Source organism: Artemia franciscana, chromosome 8, assembly GCF_032884065.1.
Source record: "Artemia franciscana chromosome 8, ASM3288406v1, whole genome shotgun sequence".
Classification (NCBI taxonomy): Eukaryota; Metazoa; Arthropoda; class Branchiopoda; order Anostraca; family Artemiidae; genus Artemia; species Artemia franciscana.
Window position 1 is genome coordinate 7,928,405 of NC_088870.1, and position 16,624 is coordinate 7,945,028.

General features: G+C 31.6%; 1 protein-coding gene across 2 annotated transcripts in view; it reads left to right on the forward strand.

The window, feature by feature from the left end:
- Positions 1–956: 956 nt before the first annotated feature.
- The window catches only part of LOC136029930 (ankyrin-3-like), a 29,287-nt gene continuing 13,619 nt past the window's right edge, over positions 957–16,624 (forward strand). Inside the window, exon 1 of one of the 2 annotated variants that reach the window (XM_065708464.1) lies at positions 957–1,054. The gene's annotated coding sequence lies outside the window, so the exon portion shown is untranslated. Of the gene's footprint in view, positions 1,055–4,564; positions 5,251–16,624 lie in introns of those variants that run through there. The other variant, XM_065708465.1, reaches the window with a different exon arrangement.

The window sequence follows — 16,624 nt, forward strand, 5'->3', positions numbered from 1 at the left end:
TTATACTTTTTCAGATAGTAGTACTGCACCAGAACTCGTTTGTCGTACCTTCATGGTGAAAAGAATAGGCAGTCCACACCATTTTGTCTTATCTAAGTTTACTAAAATTTGGCAAGGTTGGATTGTCGTATCTGTATTTCATTTCAATTTTTGACAATGAAAACTTCACCTTTTTCCTCTAATATGCGGGAAGCCCACCTAGTTATTTTTTCCCTTTTTTTGTGTATTTGCGAAAAAAATCGGTTGTACCGTTTAAGTTCCAGGAAAGGCGAAATTTTCAAAGTAGTTTTTTTTTCGGAATTTTGAAAACCTTAGTTAGGACAAAACCACTCTCAGGGGACGATTTCACTGCTGGATTTTGGAATTGTTACTGAAATCGGATCCATTTTGGGATTCTGAGATTCTACTGTAGCTACTTTTTCTAGATTCAGTCTAGTTTCTGACTTTTGGTCCAAATTTTACTGAATATCAAAAAGTTATTCCTAATAAAAAGAATTGGATTGAATTGGCAATAAGCTACAGTTTTTCTAACAAGTCCAATAGTTGCCCCCCCCCAAAAAAAAAAATTTAAACAATTCGGCATCGAAGTGTATTTCTTCGGAATATTTGCACATGTGTTTTTACACTTTTTTTTATTCAGGTCCCTATTATTGCAATTTAAGGCACAAAATACAAATTAGATGCTCTTCAAATGGCTTTTCGCCAGTAAAAGTCAAATCTGCTGAATGGAAAGCTGTTTTCACTCGGCCAGTATAACCCAAATACCCAAATGAAGAGAAGGTTTAATACTGAAAGAAAAATTCCAAACCGCTGCGCTTTAGTTTTAATTCATTTTTTTTTCTCCTCGTGTTGTAGGTAAGTTACCTGTACGAAAGTATTTTTAAATTTGGCTTATTTGGGCAATAATTTTTCTTAAAGCTATTTCATTTAAACAGCAACTTGTACTTGCAGAATGTTTAAAATATCAAAACACGAATCACTCGGGGTTTAGATTTGTTGCCACACTAATAGCTTTTTGTTTTATGCTTTAAGTTCAGTGTGACAAGAGTAATTGGTAATTTGAAGATCATTTCTTAGATTTAAATATTAATATTTGTGATAATAATAACTTAAGTTTTAAAATGTATAATAAAACGGATGATTTTGATTTTGAAGTGATTAGTTTCCCATTCCCTGAAAGTAATATACACTCAAATATCACATATTCAGCGTTTTTCTCGCAGTTACTTCGTTATGCAAGGATTTGTAGTAATTATATTGATTTTAAAAATAGATGTAAAATCTTAAGCCAAAAATTGATATCAAGAGGTTTTTCTGCAAATAAATTAACTTGGCAATTTAAAAAATTTAGTTTTCATTATAACGAACTTTTAAATAAATATCAAAAGAATTATCTAGAAATACTTAAAGAAATTTTTAACTAATTTCGGAGGTTCGAGAAATGTTGTCACAGCGCCATTTATTTTGAATTGTGTTTCTAATTGAGCGCATTTTTTAAAAAATTAGCCACATGGTAAAGATGAATTCTATAATTGTTTAGTTCATTCAGGTTTTTTGCAATGTGTTAATATTTGTGATGTGGTAAAATTTATAATATTTAGTTTACCTATTGTTGCTAAAGGGAGGGATATATTAACAGGATAAGCTTGTTTTGATTTTACTTGGTTGTTTTACATTTGCTGGTTTTTTTTCATAGGCATGTATTTTGGGGGTGATACCTGACGCGGGGATGCCATGAATATTCTGTGGTAGCCACAACACTGTGCTGGGTAGAGAATTTAGAGTGGCGAAACCCTATATAGGCCAGTGTATTCTCCTGATGAGCCCTTATGTTGGGTGTTGCCTCTGAATTATTTGTATATATTATTTTTTCTATTGTTCGGTAAATGACGACTTATACTTATTGACGACATGACTGCCTGTCCATGGATTATTCTTTATGGTTGATTGTGTGTGGCTATACTGTTTGACCTATGTGATTGTATGGATGAGTAGGGTTAAGGCCTCATTCAAGTGCTGGTCTATATTAATCACTAATTTAGGAAAACAGTCTTCCTTTTCTCCTTCTGTCTTTTTTTTTTTTTTTTTTTTTTTTTTTTTTTTTGTGTTTGTGCTGTAGCATTGGTGATTTCTCTTTTCATGATATTATTCCAGGTTGGATCCAGTGCTGGTGGAGAAATTTTTTTTTAGTTTTTTCCCCGACAGACCTTTACCCTGGTCCAGGTTTTTAACCTGATATTGTTAATTATTGGTGAGATGGCACTTATGCAAATTTCATATTCTTTCATCTTTTTGTTTATGTATTTATTGACCTATTGACCTTGGCATATTTTTTGGACTTTGATTGTTGGATTTTAATTTGGATGTTGGTTTGTTTTGGATTTATTTTCAATAACTTTTTATGCAACAAAACACAAATATTAGCCTCGGAACTCGGAACGATTTTTTGAAAGTTAGTAAGTGTAAAAGTCGTTGTTTTCTTTGCCAAGATCATTTTGTCCCACGGACTTCTGTTAAAAGTACATTGTATAATAAAAATTTTGCATGCAAGTTACGTGGTAATGTTAATTGTAGAACAACCAATGTAATTTACCTATTAGAATGTAATAAATGCTGCCTACAATATGTGGGGGAAACAACTAATAATATATATAAAAGATTTTCTGGACACAAGACAACAGTTAATAATGAAAAAACTAATAACTATCTAGTTCAACATTGTAGTAATGGTAAATGTTCCATATCAGATATAACTGTCACAATTTTAGAAAATTTAGAATTAGAAAATTTAAATAAAGAAGAGAAGAATAATAGACTACGTAAACAGGAGGATTTCTGGATCCATACTCTTGGTACAGCTTATCCTTTTGGGCTAAATGATCGTGTAGCAAAATATGGTGACATGTCTCATGTTGTTGTTAAATGTATTGATGGTTTTATGGACCATCCTTCTTTTACTTGTCCTACTAAACGTAAAAAACGATCGAGAGGACATAGGAAAAATAATAGAAAAAATGAATTAGATGTACATATGCTTTCTATAAATCTATGCCAGCTACTTGAATCTAGGGGTATGATTTCTGTAATAAAGTGTCTAAATAATTTATCCAAGAGGAATTTAATCAAACTTTTCTGGATTGTTAAGAATAATACAGCTCTTGATTATAATTTTAAAGTAATATGTGATACAATTTGCATTCTAACTAAAACGAAATTTATTTCAAAAAAGAAAAAGTTCGATACGATTAGTAATAAGGATAACAGATTATATTTACCTATTAATTTTACTTGTAAGCAGATTGAAGATATTAATTTACCAGAAATTTTAAATCAGCGGCATGTGAAACAGGCCCTTCCTAGTAATTTAAATTATAATGATAGTCCAGTTTTAACTTATAAATTTTCAAAAACTATTGGGCAAATTATTTTTAATTATAATTTAATACTAAAAAAACTAGATAGCGATATGAATTGGAAACCGGTTTGTAATTGTAAGCAACTTGGCCCATTTGTAAATCCTACTTACAAACATGTTATAACAGGGGACTTGTCAATAATAAAGCAAGATGATCTTCAAATTATAATGAATAAAGGGGCTAATTTCCGTCTTTCTCATCATCTGAAACCATCGAGTGTTCTTGATGGCTTGGAAAATGATTTTGATTTATTTATTGATAAGTGGTGTAAGAAAGAGAATAAAAATAAAGAGAGTTTTCAAAGTTGGAAGAATTTAATTATTAATAGAGTAAGAAATAAAATATATTCTAACTTAAAAAATAGTAACACTAAATCATTATTTTATAATGCGAAGATTAAACAAGCAATTGCTAATCTAAAGAATGAATTTGTAATTGTGTCAGTGGATAAAGCTATTAATAATTTTGCCATAATTTGTCAGAAGCTGTATTGTGATATCTTAAAAAGGGAGTTATGCACAACTAATGTTTATGAAAAGGTAAATATAGAGGATGAGAATTTAATTGAAAAGACTGAAGAAATACTTTTTAAAAATTTTAATATTAAAATAAATGACAATGATAAAAAGTTCCCTTTCCTATATTGGACTGTAAAATTTCATAAGAATCCCCCTAAACCATGGTTTATTGCTGGAGCAGCTAAATGTCCAACCCACATTGCTGCTACTGACCTCTCTTTAATTTTAAAGGAAATTGTAAATAAACTTAAAACCTATTGTTCTGGTATTAAAAAATTTTCGAATTTTAATCCATATTGGAGTGTTAATAATTCACTGCAGGTGATAGATTCTTTAACAATGGTTTCAGCTAAAAGAATTGAGTCTTTCGATCTTGCGACAATGTATACTAATTTATCACTTAATTTAGTGTTTGATAATTTAATAACTGTTATAAAGAAATCTTTCCTCTTATCTTGTAAAAGGTTCTTAAAAATAGACAGTTATAATAAAAAAGCCATATGGACAAACTGCTTTAATACTACAGTTAACTTGAGATGTTACAGCTTGGATATGATTTTTGAGTTATTGGAATTTGTTTTATACAATACTTATCTAAGATTTGGGGTGATTTGTACAAGCAAATTATGGGAATTCCCATGGGGGGGAATGCCAGCCCATTTATAGCTGACTTGTTTTTAAGTCAACTAGAATATAAATATATGATGGATAAGAATAATCCAATTAATTTAAAACATGCTTTGTCAAATAATAAAAGATATTTAGATGATATTTTGGTCTTAAATTGTAAGGATTTCATTGATATTTCTAAAAATATATATCCATCAGAGCTTATTCTTGAGCCTAGTCATGGCACTGGTCATGAAGATCATTTCTTAGATTTAAATATTAATATTTGTGATAATAATAAATTAAGTTTTAAAATGTATAATAAAACGGATGATTTTGATTTTGAAGTGATTAGTTTCTCATTCCCTGAAAGTAATATACACTCAAATATCACATATTCAGCGTTTTTCTCGCAGTTACTTCGTTATGCAAGGATTTGTAGTAATTATATTGATTTTAAAAATAGATGTAAAATCTTAAGCCAAAAATTGATATCAAGAGGTTTTTCTGCAAATAAATTAACTTGGCAATTTAAAAAAATTTAGTTTTCATTATAACGAACTTTTAAATAAATATCAAAAGAATTATCTAGAAATACTTAAAGAAATTTTTAACTAATTTCGGAGGTTCGAGAAATGTTGTCACAGCGCCATTTATTTTGAATTGTGTTTCTAATTGAGCGCATTTTTTAAAAAATTAGCCACATGGTAAAGATGAATTCTATAATTGTTTAGTTCATTCAGGTTTTTTGCAATGTGTTAATATTTGTGATCTGGTAAAATTTATAATATTTAGTTTACCTATTGTTGCTAAAGGGAGGGATATATTTACAGGATAAGCTTGTTTTGGTTTTACTTGGTTGTTTTACATTTGCTGTTTTTTTTTCATAGGCATGTATTTTGGGGGTGATACCTGACGCGGGGATGCCATGGATATTCTGTGGTAGCCACAACACTGTGCTGGGCAGAGAATTTAGAGTGGCGAAACCCTATATAGGCCAGTGTATTCTCCTGATGAGCCCTTATGTTGGGTGTTGCCTCTGAATTATTTGTCTATATTGTTTTTTCTATTGTTCGGTAAATGACGACTTATACTTATTGACGACATGACTGCCTGTCCATGGATTATTCTTTATGGTTGATTGTGTGTGGCTATACTGTTTGACCTATGTGATTGTATGGATGAGTAGGGTTAAGGCCTCATTCAAGTGCTGGTCTATATTAATCACTAATTTAGGAAAACAGTCTTCCTTTTCTCCTTCTGTCTCTTTTTTTTTTTTTTTTTTTTTTTTTTTTTTTTTTTGTGTTTGTGCTGTAGCATTGGTGATTTCTCTTTTCATGATATATATATATATATATATATATATATATATATATATATATATATATATGTATATATATATATATATATATATATGAGGCAGAAAAATGTCATACCAAAGACATTATACTGTCTCACTCCTTTATTGACAAATGATTAAAAAGTCAAACAGGTAACTTTTTCTTCTTACAAAATGACAAGTTTTAAAATATCTTCTGTATTAATTTATTGATGTGTGCTCTATAATACTGAGAATTGTAAATGGTTGTCTGTATGACTTTATCATTCTAAATAAACTAAATGATATGTAAAAAGTCATCTGTAGAACATTATTCATGTTTGCTCTATAATAGTATTAATTATAAGGCTGGGAAATAGATTAAGGAATAAACAACTAAACATATTGTTTTACCAACAAAATAAATTGAAAGCAGCAACTTTATATGTATGTCAAGAAACTAAATGATCAAAAAGTTTAATAATGTACTTTATTGATTTTAATGTTGACAATCAAAAGGGATTTACTGGATCAATGTGTGAGATATCTAGAAAGCATGAAGAAGAAGAAAATTGTTGATTCCGATATATCATTTTATGACATTTTGGTAAAAGGAGTAAGTATGGTAGCAGCACATATCAGAGATGAAAATATATTGAATGTTACAAAAACAGCCAACTATGAATGCCCATCCTATATTAGCATACTAAAAAGTCATTTCAGAAGGGATATGGAAAGGAATATGCTACTTGAACCAGCCAATAGAAGTTTTTATTCTCTCTTTAAGAACTTAACTTAGCTGATGTATAATTGTGATAAAAAATATTTAGCTATCTAAGTAAAAAAGGCTTGAAAATCTTGATAGTTTTCTGAGATTCATTGCATCAGTTAAGGGGAAATGGAAAAATCAAAGGCTTCTAACATAAACTTAAAATTAAATCAATAGATTATGCTAACTTCCCCAAGAATATGTTGCAGTCAGGTACAAGTCTTCATATAAATGAGTTATCTATGTTGACCAAGCACAGACAATATAATATTCAAACTCAATCTCATTGCACTATTAGAATTATATTATGAAGCAGGTCTGTTTTACAGTCAAAAACTTGAAACCAATTGTCTTTGGTATCACAAACTCACCATGTGGCTTTAGTATTAGTGCTAAGTATAGTCTTATTTCTGGTAAAAATCATTCTCTCACCATGATGTAGGAAAGTTCTAATCAATAAAGCTAAAGCATATCAACTGAAAATCTATTGAATAAGCCCTCAATTTCGTAGCTCCTCCTTAACTGATGCAATGAGGCTAAGAAACATATATCAAAATTTTCAAGTCATCATTGCATAGATAGCTTAATACTTTTTCAGCAAATGTATATGGTAACTCAGTAAAGTTGTTACAGAGAGAATTAGAACATCAATTGGCTGGTTCAAGTAACTCATTCCTTTCCATATCCTTTCTGAAATGGCGTTTTAGTGTGCTAGCATATAATGGAAACTCTGTTTCATAGTTGACTGTTTTGAAAACTGCAATATATTTTAATTCCTCATGTATTCTGCTAATGAGCTTTCTCCTTTAAGTAAATTCTTATATTAGAATTGACAATTTTCTCCCTTTTCATGCTTTACAGTTGTCTCACACATTGATCCAGTAAATCCCTTTCATCATCATTGTTACAATCAATATTTTACCTTATCAAACTTTTGATTGTTTATTTTCTTGTCCTTACTATGGATTTGCTAAACAATATGCTTAGCAGTTCGTTTCCCTGGTCAAAGTAATAAAAAAACCTCATAATTAAATGAAGTATTCATAATAATCAATTAAGGGGGGTGACTTTATCCAAGCAGCATTGTCATCCAGAGCTGTGCAATAATTTTTATTAATAATATTTAGGTCAGATCCATACTTCAGAAGGGTTTTAACAGCCTCTCTGCACCCTTTAGAACAAGCATAATGAGGTACCGTTTTCCCATCTTAGTCTCAAGAGCTAACTCTGGCATCATACTTTAGCAATGATTTCATACTTTGTGAGTATCCTTTTAAAGAAGCTTTATGAAGGGGACTTGCACAATCATTTCATCTTATATTAACATCAGTGCCCTACTTTAAAAGATATTCAACAGTTTGTGAGTATTTGCTAATATCTGCTAAATCAACTGGACTTTCACCATTGTTTGTTTTCTCCTTAATATTACATCCATGCTTTAAAAGTAATTCAATAATTTCGATATTCCTTTTTTTATTGTGCAGTGAACTGGAGTTTGTCCAAGCTTTTGCATACAATCTTAGCTCCTTTGTCTAGAATCAACTTCACAACTTCAATATCAGCACTAATAATATCTGCATGAAGTGGGATATCACAAGCTACTGCAGTTTTATTGTTAACTTTACAGCCTTAAATCAAAAGTTACTTAGCAATTGTTATATTCTTGATGGTGAAAACATCACAAAGTAATATGGATTATTCTCATCATCCTTTTGAATAGGACAGTTCAAAAGAATTGATTAGCTGTTAAGTTGGTTCTTGATATCCTTCACAAACTGGAGGAAATAACTACCCATAGTTTAATTTATATGGAGATGCTCTGCTCCTTATTCACATTCTTTGTTCTATTGGTTGCTAAAACTGCTGCCTTTGAATTGAATCCTCTTAACCCGGCAAATTTTCTTGATTCCCCCCCCCCCAAAAAAAAAGACTATAATGTTTTTGTTTTGAGGGTTGGTGGGGTGGGTAAGTTGTATAATCTATAATGCTTAAACCAACTGCCATTTCTGTTAGCAATTGATTAAATCATAAGGTAATTAAAATCATTAACAGTAAAAACAATTTTGTTTTTTCAATATTTAAGTGTCTGTGTCACTGATCTGCTTTTTTTTCTCCTGCTCCAAAGGTAGATTGGAACATCTGCTTAGAGGTGTATTTGAAAGAAAATGCTCATATATAGCCTATGTATCTTCATAAATCTTTCTTGATAAAATGACAATTCAGTGCCATTTGGAACCAACAATGGCACTTTTTGGTTCTCTTTCTCAAATGAAAAGGGAAGGAAAGGAACCATATTAAATTTACTATTACAACTTGATTATCAAAAATTCTTACCTAGAGGCTTATAATTCATCCCCTTTGAAATTTCCTTCCTATCCCGTACGACAAGTGTAAAAAAACATGAATTCTGAAAACAGATTTCTAATCAAAAGATATTTTATGCAAATTAATTCTTGACACTCAAATTTCATTTAATTTCATTTATGATTTTTAAAATTAAATCGAGAGCCCATGAACAAGTGCGACTTGAAAATCTGTAGAATAATTAAAAAAAAGAAATTACACTGACAAAACAGCAACAACAGTACTGATTTCTGATCTAGCAAGAGCCAAGGGATGGAAAATCGACAAATAGAATAACATGTACCATGTCTATCTTAACAGTTTTAATCACAGTAACAATCTCTTTGGATCTTGAAAAATTAGGGGATGTTCACGAAATCTTGGGCAATTACACATTTTACTGGTTGCATGTTCACCATAATAATGTGTTTTTAATTACTTTTAAACCAGACTCACAGAGTTACTCTGAGAGAAGAGAGGACCTACTACTTTATGCCCTATGGCTCTATGTTCATATGCCCTGGTTACCCCTTAATTTGCTAGTATATTCATATTATATAAATCCCCCACAACTCCAAAAAACATGTCCCATGTTCACCTATATAATACCATGTTAAGGCTAAAAATCACCCTTAGTTGAAATTTTTTTCATATCTACTTTGCTAGCTAGCAACTTTTCAATGAAGGGATTAAAATCTGAGTCCAATGGATTTTGAGGTTTGTCAAAATCCAACTCCTAAGGATCAAAATCATATAAATCATCCCTATATATCCGTTCTCTTTAAATACTTAAGAGCAAGCCTATAAAAAATACTTTCCAGATAACGAAAATAAAACAAGTTAACTTACTAAAACTAGCAGTCAAGGCCGTTAGAGGGTAGAGTAAATTTACAACTTGGTTAGAACTTCTCGACCAAATAGAATAAAAAAGGCAAGATGTTAAATTCTCACTCTAATTTTCTAATTCATTTGACTTCACTTCTTATGAGGGTGGGAGTATTAGCACAATGCCTGGAAGGTAGTTAATGCCTTTTGAGTCTGGAGGTATATTCTTTAGAGTTCTGACTCAAGAAAAGATTAAAGCTTGGTCTGATTTACTCAAGCCTGTACCCAAGAAGTCGAAACCATGGGACCATGCCTACTCTCTATCCTTTATATCAGGTAATTCTGCAGGAAGATTCCTCAAGAAAAGTAAACAAAAGTCAAAAATATTAAAGATTGGTACCTTTTCTGTACCTATTTCACGCTCCTTCCAAATATAATCATCACACTAACCATTGGGCTTGGCTTCTCCTACTGGACACTGATATAGCCGTAGATTATATACAAATCTTGGATAAAAGTGGATTTAATTGACTGAGTTATGATAAAATCTTAACAGAAATTTTCTACAAGTTGTAAAGTGAAAATTTTGTTATTAAAGTGGGCATTGGGGCTGTATTCCCATTCAACAGAAGGAAACACTATAAAATGCCACTTTAAACAATTCTTAAATAGTTACTGATACCATTCCTTAAGATTTGCCACACGACTTTAGTCATACCCACTCCCAATAATGATCGGAAATTATCCTGAATTGGGCTATAGGTATGGTGCTAAATAAAAATTATATGTGCGGAATCCATTGTTTAAATCAATTTGAAGAAGAAATTTAATTGAATATTCATTGCTTTTATACAATTCAGTGTATATGCTACATTTGACCACTCGGGGGGGGGGGGGGAGGGACATTTGAGCTCATACATTTGCTTTAAAGAATGTTATTGCTAAGCATTTTATAATCTTTTAAAGAAATTCTCAACATTTCAAACTGCTTTACTTCTGGAGATTGGGATTGCTGCAACAATTCTTAATAATGTTTTTTCATGAAGTGTTTGTTTTTTTGCGTTTTTTTGTTTATTCTCCAAGATTCTCAAGTCGCACTTGTTCACGGGTTCTCAATTTAATTACAACAATCATAGAGGAAAGTTGAGAGTCAAAAAATTTAATTTGAATGAAATATCTTGATTAGAAATCTGTTTTCAGAATACATATTTTTTACTCTTGTTGTAGGGGATAGGAAGGATTTTTCGAAGGGAATGAATTATAAGCCTCCCGGTAAGAATTTTTGTTAATCAAAATTTTACTGGTACATTGAATATGTTTTCTCGCATTTTCATTTGAGAAAAAGTGCCTAAAAGTGCCATTGTTAGTTCCTAATGGCACTGAATTGTCATGTTATCAAGACAGATTTATGAAGACACTTAGGCTATATATGAGTATTTTCTTTCAAATACACCCCTAAGCAACTCCATGATGTTCCAATCTCCCATTGGAGCAGGAGAAAAACAACAACAAAAACACATCAGTGACATAGAAGCTTAACTACTGAAAAAAATAAGATTGTGATAATCAAGGTGACTCTAAAGCACTAATGAACATAGACTGAATGTTCAATAAATATTGACATTAGTTTCTGGAATCCCATTAATTTTTATTTTATTTTGGAAGCACAAATTTTACAAGAGGAAAAGTTACAAATTTATTTGGTTTTCAGTTATATGCTTATGAGGCTGTTTTGTCATTTTATTAGGGTTTTAATTTATTATTTTCAATTACATTATTTGGCTCTGGTTTGATTTTCAATCCTAAATATAGGCTACATTTGACCTTTCGATGTTTTAGGATGAAATGACTTTTGATCAATTTTCAGGGGGAAGTACAAGCAGAAAAAGGCCAGGGAAGAGAAGCTGATTTCCACCAAATCCCAGTTAGCCCTTTAAATGGGATACTGCAACTTAAGTTGTAAATAAGATGCTACTACAAAACTTTTCTCTACCACTGGTGGGTCATATCCTCAAAAAACTTTATAATTTTTCTCAACTCTCAAAACAACTACATGTTGATTATTCTTTACATTATTCATCTGCGGTCAAACGATAAAGTCGTAAGAAAGGATTCAAAAGAGATCGAAACCTGTCGAGATGGGTAGAGAATGACTATGAATAGACTGAGGTGGAGAAGCATTTAATAAATGATGTATAGTTATTTTTAAAAAGGTAAATAAACGTGGAAACTATATTATTTTATGCTTCTTCTGATCACACTTTGAATGTCATCTTATTCCTCATGTGAAAGAGGCATTTCTTCCGTGGCCCCTCTTCAATGATGCTTATTTAATAGTTTTAAATTCCTCAGATAAGGTATATCACTCTAAAGTACCGCATAAAAATTGTCCTAAACCCCCACAAGAAAATCGGTTTTATTTTTAATGATTTTAATTACCTAATGATTTAATCAATAGCTAACAGGAATTGCAGTGGTTTTAAATAGCGACGAAGACCACACTGCTTTTCCATAAAAAACACCAATAACAAGAAGAAAGAATAAGGAATTTCTCAAGACAGTGGGAAACAGATTAGAATGAATATTTTGGCCTTATGTCCAGGGGCCGTCCTCAAAGGACCTATGGGGAAAATTAACTTTGGGATTTTTAAATCACCTTAATACATATGATAGGAATTTACAGTTTACCTTAGAAATTGAAATTGCAAATCAAATCTCATTCCTAGATGTTCTAATTATTCGTAACTTAGATGAACTCAATTTTACTATTTACAGAAAACCAATACAAAACAATAGATATTTACATTTTGAATCAAACCAGTTCCCACAAGTTAAAAGAGGTTTCGTAATATCTCTCGTCGATCGTGCCCTAAAAATTTGTTCCGATTCCTACATCACAGCTGAACTAGATTTTATCAGGGACATATTTTTTGGAAATGGGTATCCTCGTTTTCTTATTAATAGTACAATTTACCGTAGACTGAAAAGACACTCCCGTAAAATCAACGATAATTTACCATGTGAGAATCCTGATAAGCCCCCAAAAATAATTTACCTCCCATATATCCCAAAAATCACTAAAAATCTTAAAAAAGTATGCACATAAAATAATCGGTACGTTGTATTTACCAATAATTTGAAAATCATAAATCTCCTAAATTCTGGTAAAGATAAAACTCCAGTTACTCGCCAAAGAGGTGTCTATCAAATACCATGCGGCTGTGGGAAATTCTATGTAGGGAGAACCCACCAGAATTTCGAGAAACGTCTACAACAGCATAAGGATGATATCACCAAAGCTCTGAATTCTGATATTACTTCTGCTTCTTTTGATTCTGCTTTAGGCAGCCATTTTTTGAAAATCCTAGCCACAAAATACTTTTTGAAGAATCCGCCATTATTAGCAATGATCTAGGCATAAAGCAAGTAGTTCGAGAAGCAATTGAAATCAGACTTAAGATTGATAATAATATTTCTTTAAATAGGGATTTAGGAGAATACTCACTAAATGCTCTATACACAAATTTAATTAAAATGACCTTACGAAATATTATAAAAAAAACAATAGATATTAACACAGAACCTGTCACAAATAGACCTATGAGATCAGCAGCGATAAAAGCCAGGCTAAAGCTAAATACGTGTTTTTAAATCATTCTCATTCATTTCAAAGAATTACCTTGTTTCATCACAATATATTAATCAGTCTTGGTTGAACTTCGCTGTGGTAAGGGTGCTTGCACTGTTTTGGAAAGCTTTTTATTTTAGTTTTATTGATTTTATCCTCTTGTAAGTTGTTTCTTCTTATATTTATTTGTATTATTCCGAAATATTCATTCTAATTTGTTTCCCACTGTCTTGAGAAATTACCTATTCTTTTTTCTTGTTATTGGTGTTTGCAGTGATTTTATGCATTCTAGATTATACAGCTCACCCACCCCACCAACCCTCAAACAAAGACATTATAAAGTCTTTCTTTTTTGGGGGCAACCAAGAAAATTTGTCTGGTTAAGATGATTCAATTCAAGGGCATCAGTTTTAGCCACCAATACCACAAAGAATCTGAATAAGGAGCCAAGTAGCTCCTGGTAATTTAAACTATAGGATAATTCCTGCACTTCGTGATGGGAATCAAGGAACAAAAACCACCCACGGAAATGTTCATCACTACAATATAAAGCAGCTTCTGTATGTTCCTGTAAACACTTGGATTTCTGGCAGTTTGCATTAAGACGGAAGTTAGCGGATTCTTTATCTATAAAAGGCTTGACTGAGATTACATGTCATTTTTGACTCATTGAACAACGAGATGGATAATAGAAAAAAATAAATTTGTTTGTCCTGATATTGATTGCTATCTTACTGCTCTGAGACCACAACAATTGAGTCATGTAATGGACTAGTACAAAGGTCGTTTGTCAATATCGGGCTATGTCCTATGGTCTTGGCAGTTGGTTTGCTAAGTTGTTTTGCTCTGCACTACCCTTGGCTATAAAAATATATTGCTCCTGTTGCCGTGGATTTTGCATCCTCTACACTACACAATTTGAGGACTGGCAAATATTTTAAAGAAAGTTTCTCACAAAATATCAGGAAAATAGACAAGAATAAAAAAACTGACAAAAAATTGGCTGACAATTGGATTTGTATTAATATTTCTTAAATACAGACTTAAAATTTCCTGCATAAATTGAAAAAAAGAAAATAATCTTGTTCGGCATTGAAGTATGTCGTTGTGTAGATCAGGCTGTTGTCAAGAAAGAGGCAACAAAATTCAAAAAATAGAAAGATGCTGTTTGCTCTGTATTAGTTCTTGCCCTTTGTTTTTTGTCTCTTTTCTTATGTTTTAAACTTGTATTTTAATAATTTTATCGTATTAATTAACATGTTTTTTTCATTTATAATTTTGTGGACAAGTTTCGGTTACTTAAGTGAGAAATTTACATAAAAATGGTTTTGATTATAATTCAGAAATATAAACGTTCATTTTCCTTTTGCAGCTAAAAGAGGTCCGAGAAAAAAAAAACCCATTATGGTCCGAATGATGTTAAAAGAATAAATGAAAACTTAATGGTGATTGAGGTCAACTTGAGTATTGAAAGTTCTGAAGCCCAACTGGCCAGCCAAGAAAACAAACAACAAAGAGAGATAAAACTAAAAAAAAACACCTTAAATGAGACGGCGGCCAGCCGAGAGAAAAGAGATGAAAGACTAAAATAACGTGGATATTTTGCCTATATCTAAACTAGACGTCTTCAGCACAAGATAAAAAGAAAAAACACTAAACTTAACTCATAATTTTTGTTGGTATGTGTCAAAATCCAAATGGGAATGGAGCGATTGGAAGTTCGCAATATATAAGTAAGCTGGGTCAAACAAGAGTAATGCTAACAGCTTAAAGTAAACAAAGCAGTTGTTTAAAGATTCATAAATCATTTAATTAATTAATGATAACATCATTTTAGCAAAATGGAACTATAATCAAATATGGTATTAAGTTTTTAACCATTGTTTTAATTCTATTCTATAACAAACTTAAGAGAAAAGGTTATTGTCTTCAAGGGACCATAAAGTGCTTTAAATTGAATTTCAAAGTAAATTGATTTATTCTATTTTTGGAAAGAGCATAAAAAAGACATCAACTAGTATGTTCACTTTATTTGTAGGTCTGTAATTTAAATTCCTATACAAACTATGCAAGCTACATACAATTTATTTTGATGACACTAAAGTCAATGAGAAATTGAGAGGTCTGGCGAAGGGCTATGATTATAAATTGAATGCTGATACTGGTGGTGGACTCACTTGGGCGGTGAGCAAGGAGTGTCATTTAGTTGTTAAGCTAAATGTTCAAATATTTAATATAACTCAATGGATGCCCCTAGTGCTAAGATTGACATAAAGTTACAGGTCACTACGTCCAATTTCATTTTAAGAAAAACATTTGATGCAGCACCCAATGCAAATGCCAGTCGCACCTCAGCAATACTTCATGTACGAAAAAAACAGGCTATGAGTTCTGCTGCTTTGGCAATGTAAAAATTATGAGCCAATGGAAATAACATCAAAACTTCTCGTTCCTCACACGATCACCAATTAGCGACAAATTGCCACTGGTTTAAGTACCTACACCGACTCTTTTTTTTTTCAATGTTGAAATTTCTTCAAAACTTATTTTGGCATTTGTAAAAAGTGACATTGCCAATGGATCATGGACAAATTCTCAACACAAATTTGAAATGTTTGGACTTTCCTCTCTTGTGTGTAAAGTAAATGGAATCCCTCTCTGCAATTTATTCTTTGGTAAATTATATAGGACCCTCATTGTATTAGACTTGTCTGGTACTCAAGATATGGGTATTGTCTGAACGGATACTGTACATTGAGAGTGTACCTTTGCCGGACCATTGACGGAGAGTGTAACATTAATTCCACTGAATCAATTTGAAACCAATTGGGAAATTACCCCCAACGGTAGTGTTCTATTAGACTTGGCACTATGAACACAAATTAAATAATCGATGTATTGAACTTGTATCCATACATGTTCAAATACAAATTCTATTACATACCCTCGGATTTCATTGAACATACTCATAGTGCTAGAGCTAATCAGCTCTTTTGGGCCGTCCTATTCGAAAGGATGGTGAGAATCCTGCGTATTACTTCTTGACGTTCTGATCATCAAGAACTTAACAATTGCTAAAGAACTTTTGAGTTAAGACTGTAATGTTAACGATAAAACTCGAGTGGCTTATGATATGCCGCTTCATTTGGCTGTTATTAGTGGTGATATTGAAGTTGTGAAGATGATTCTAGACAAGGA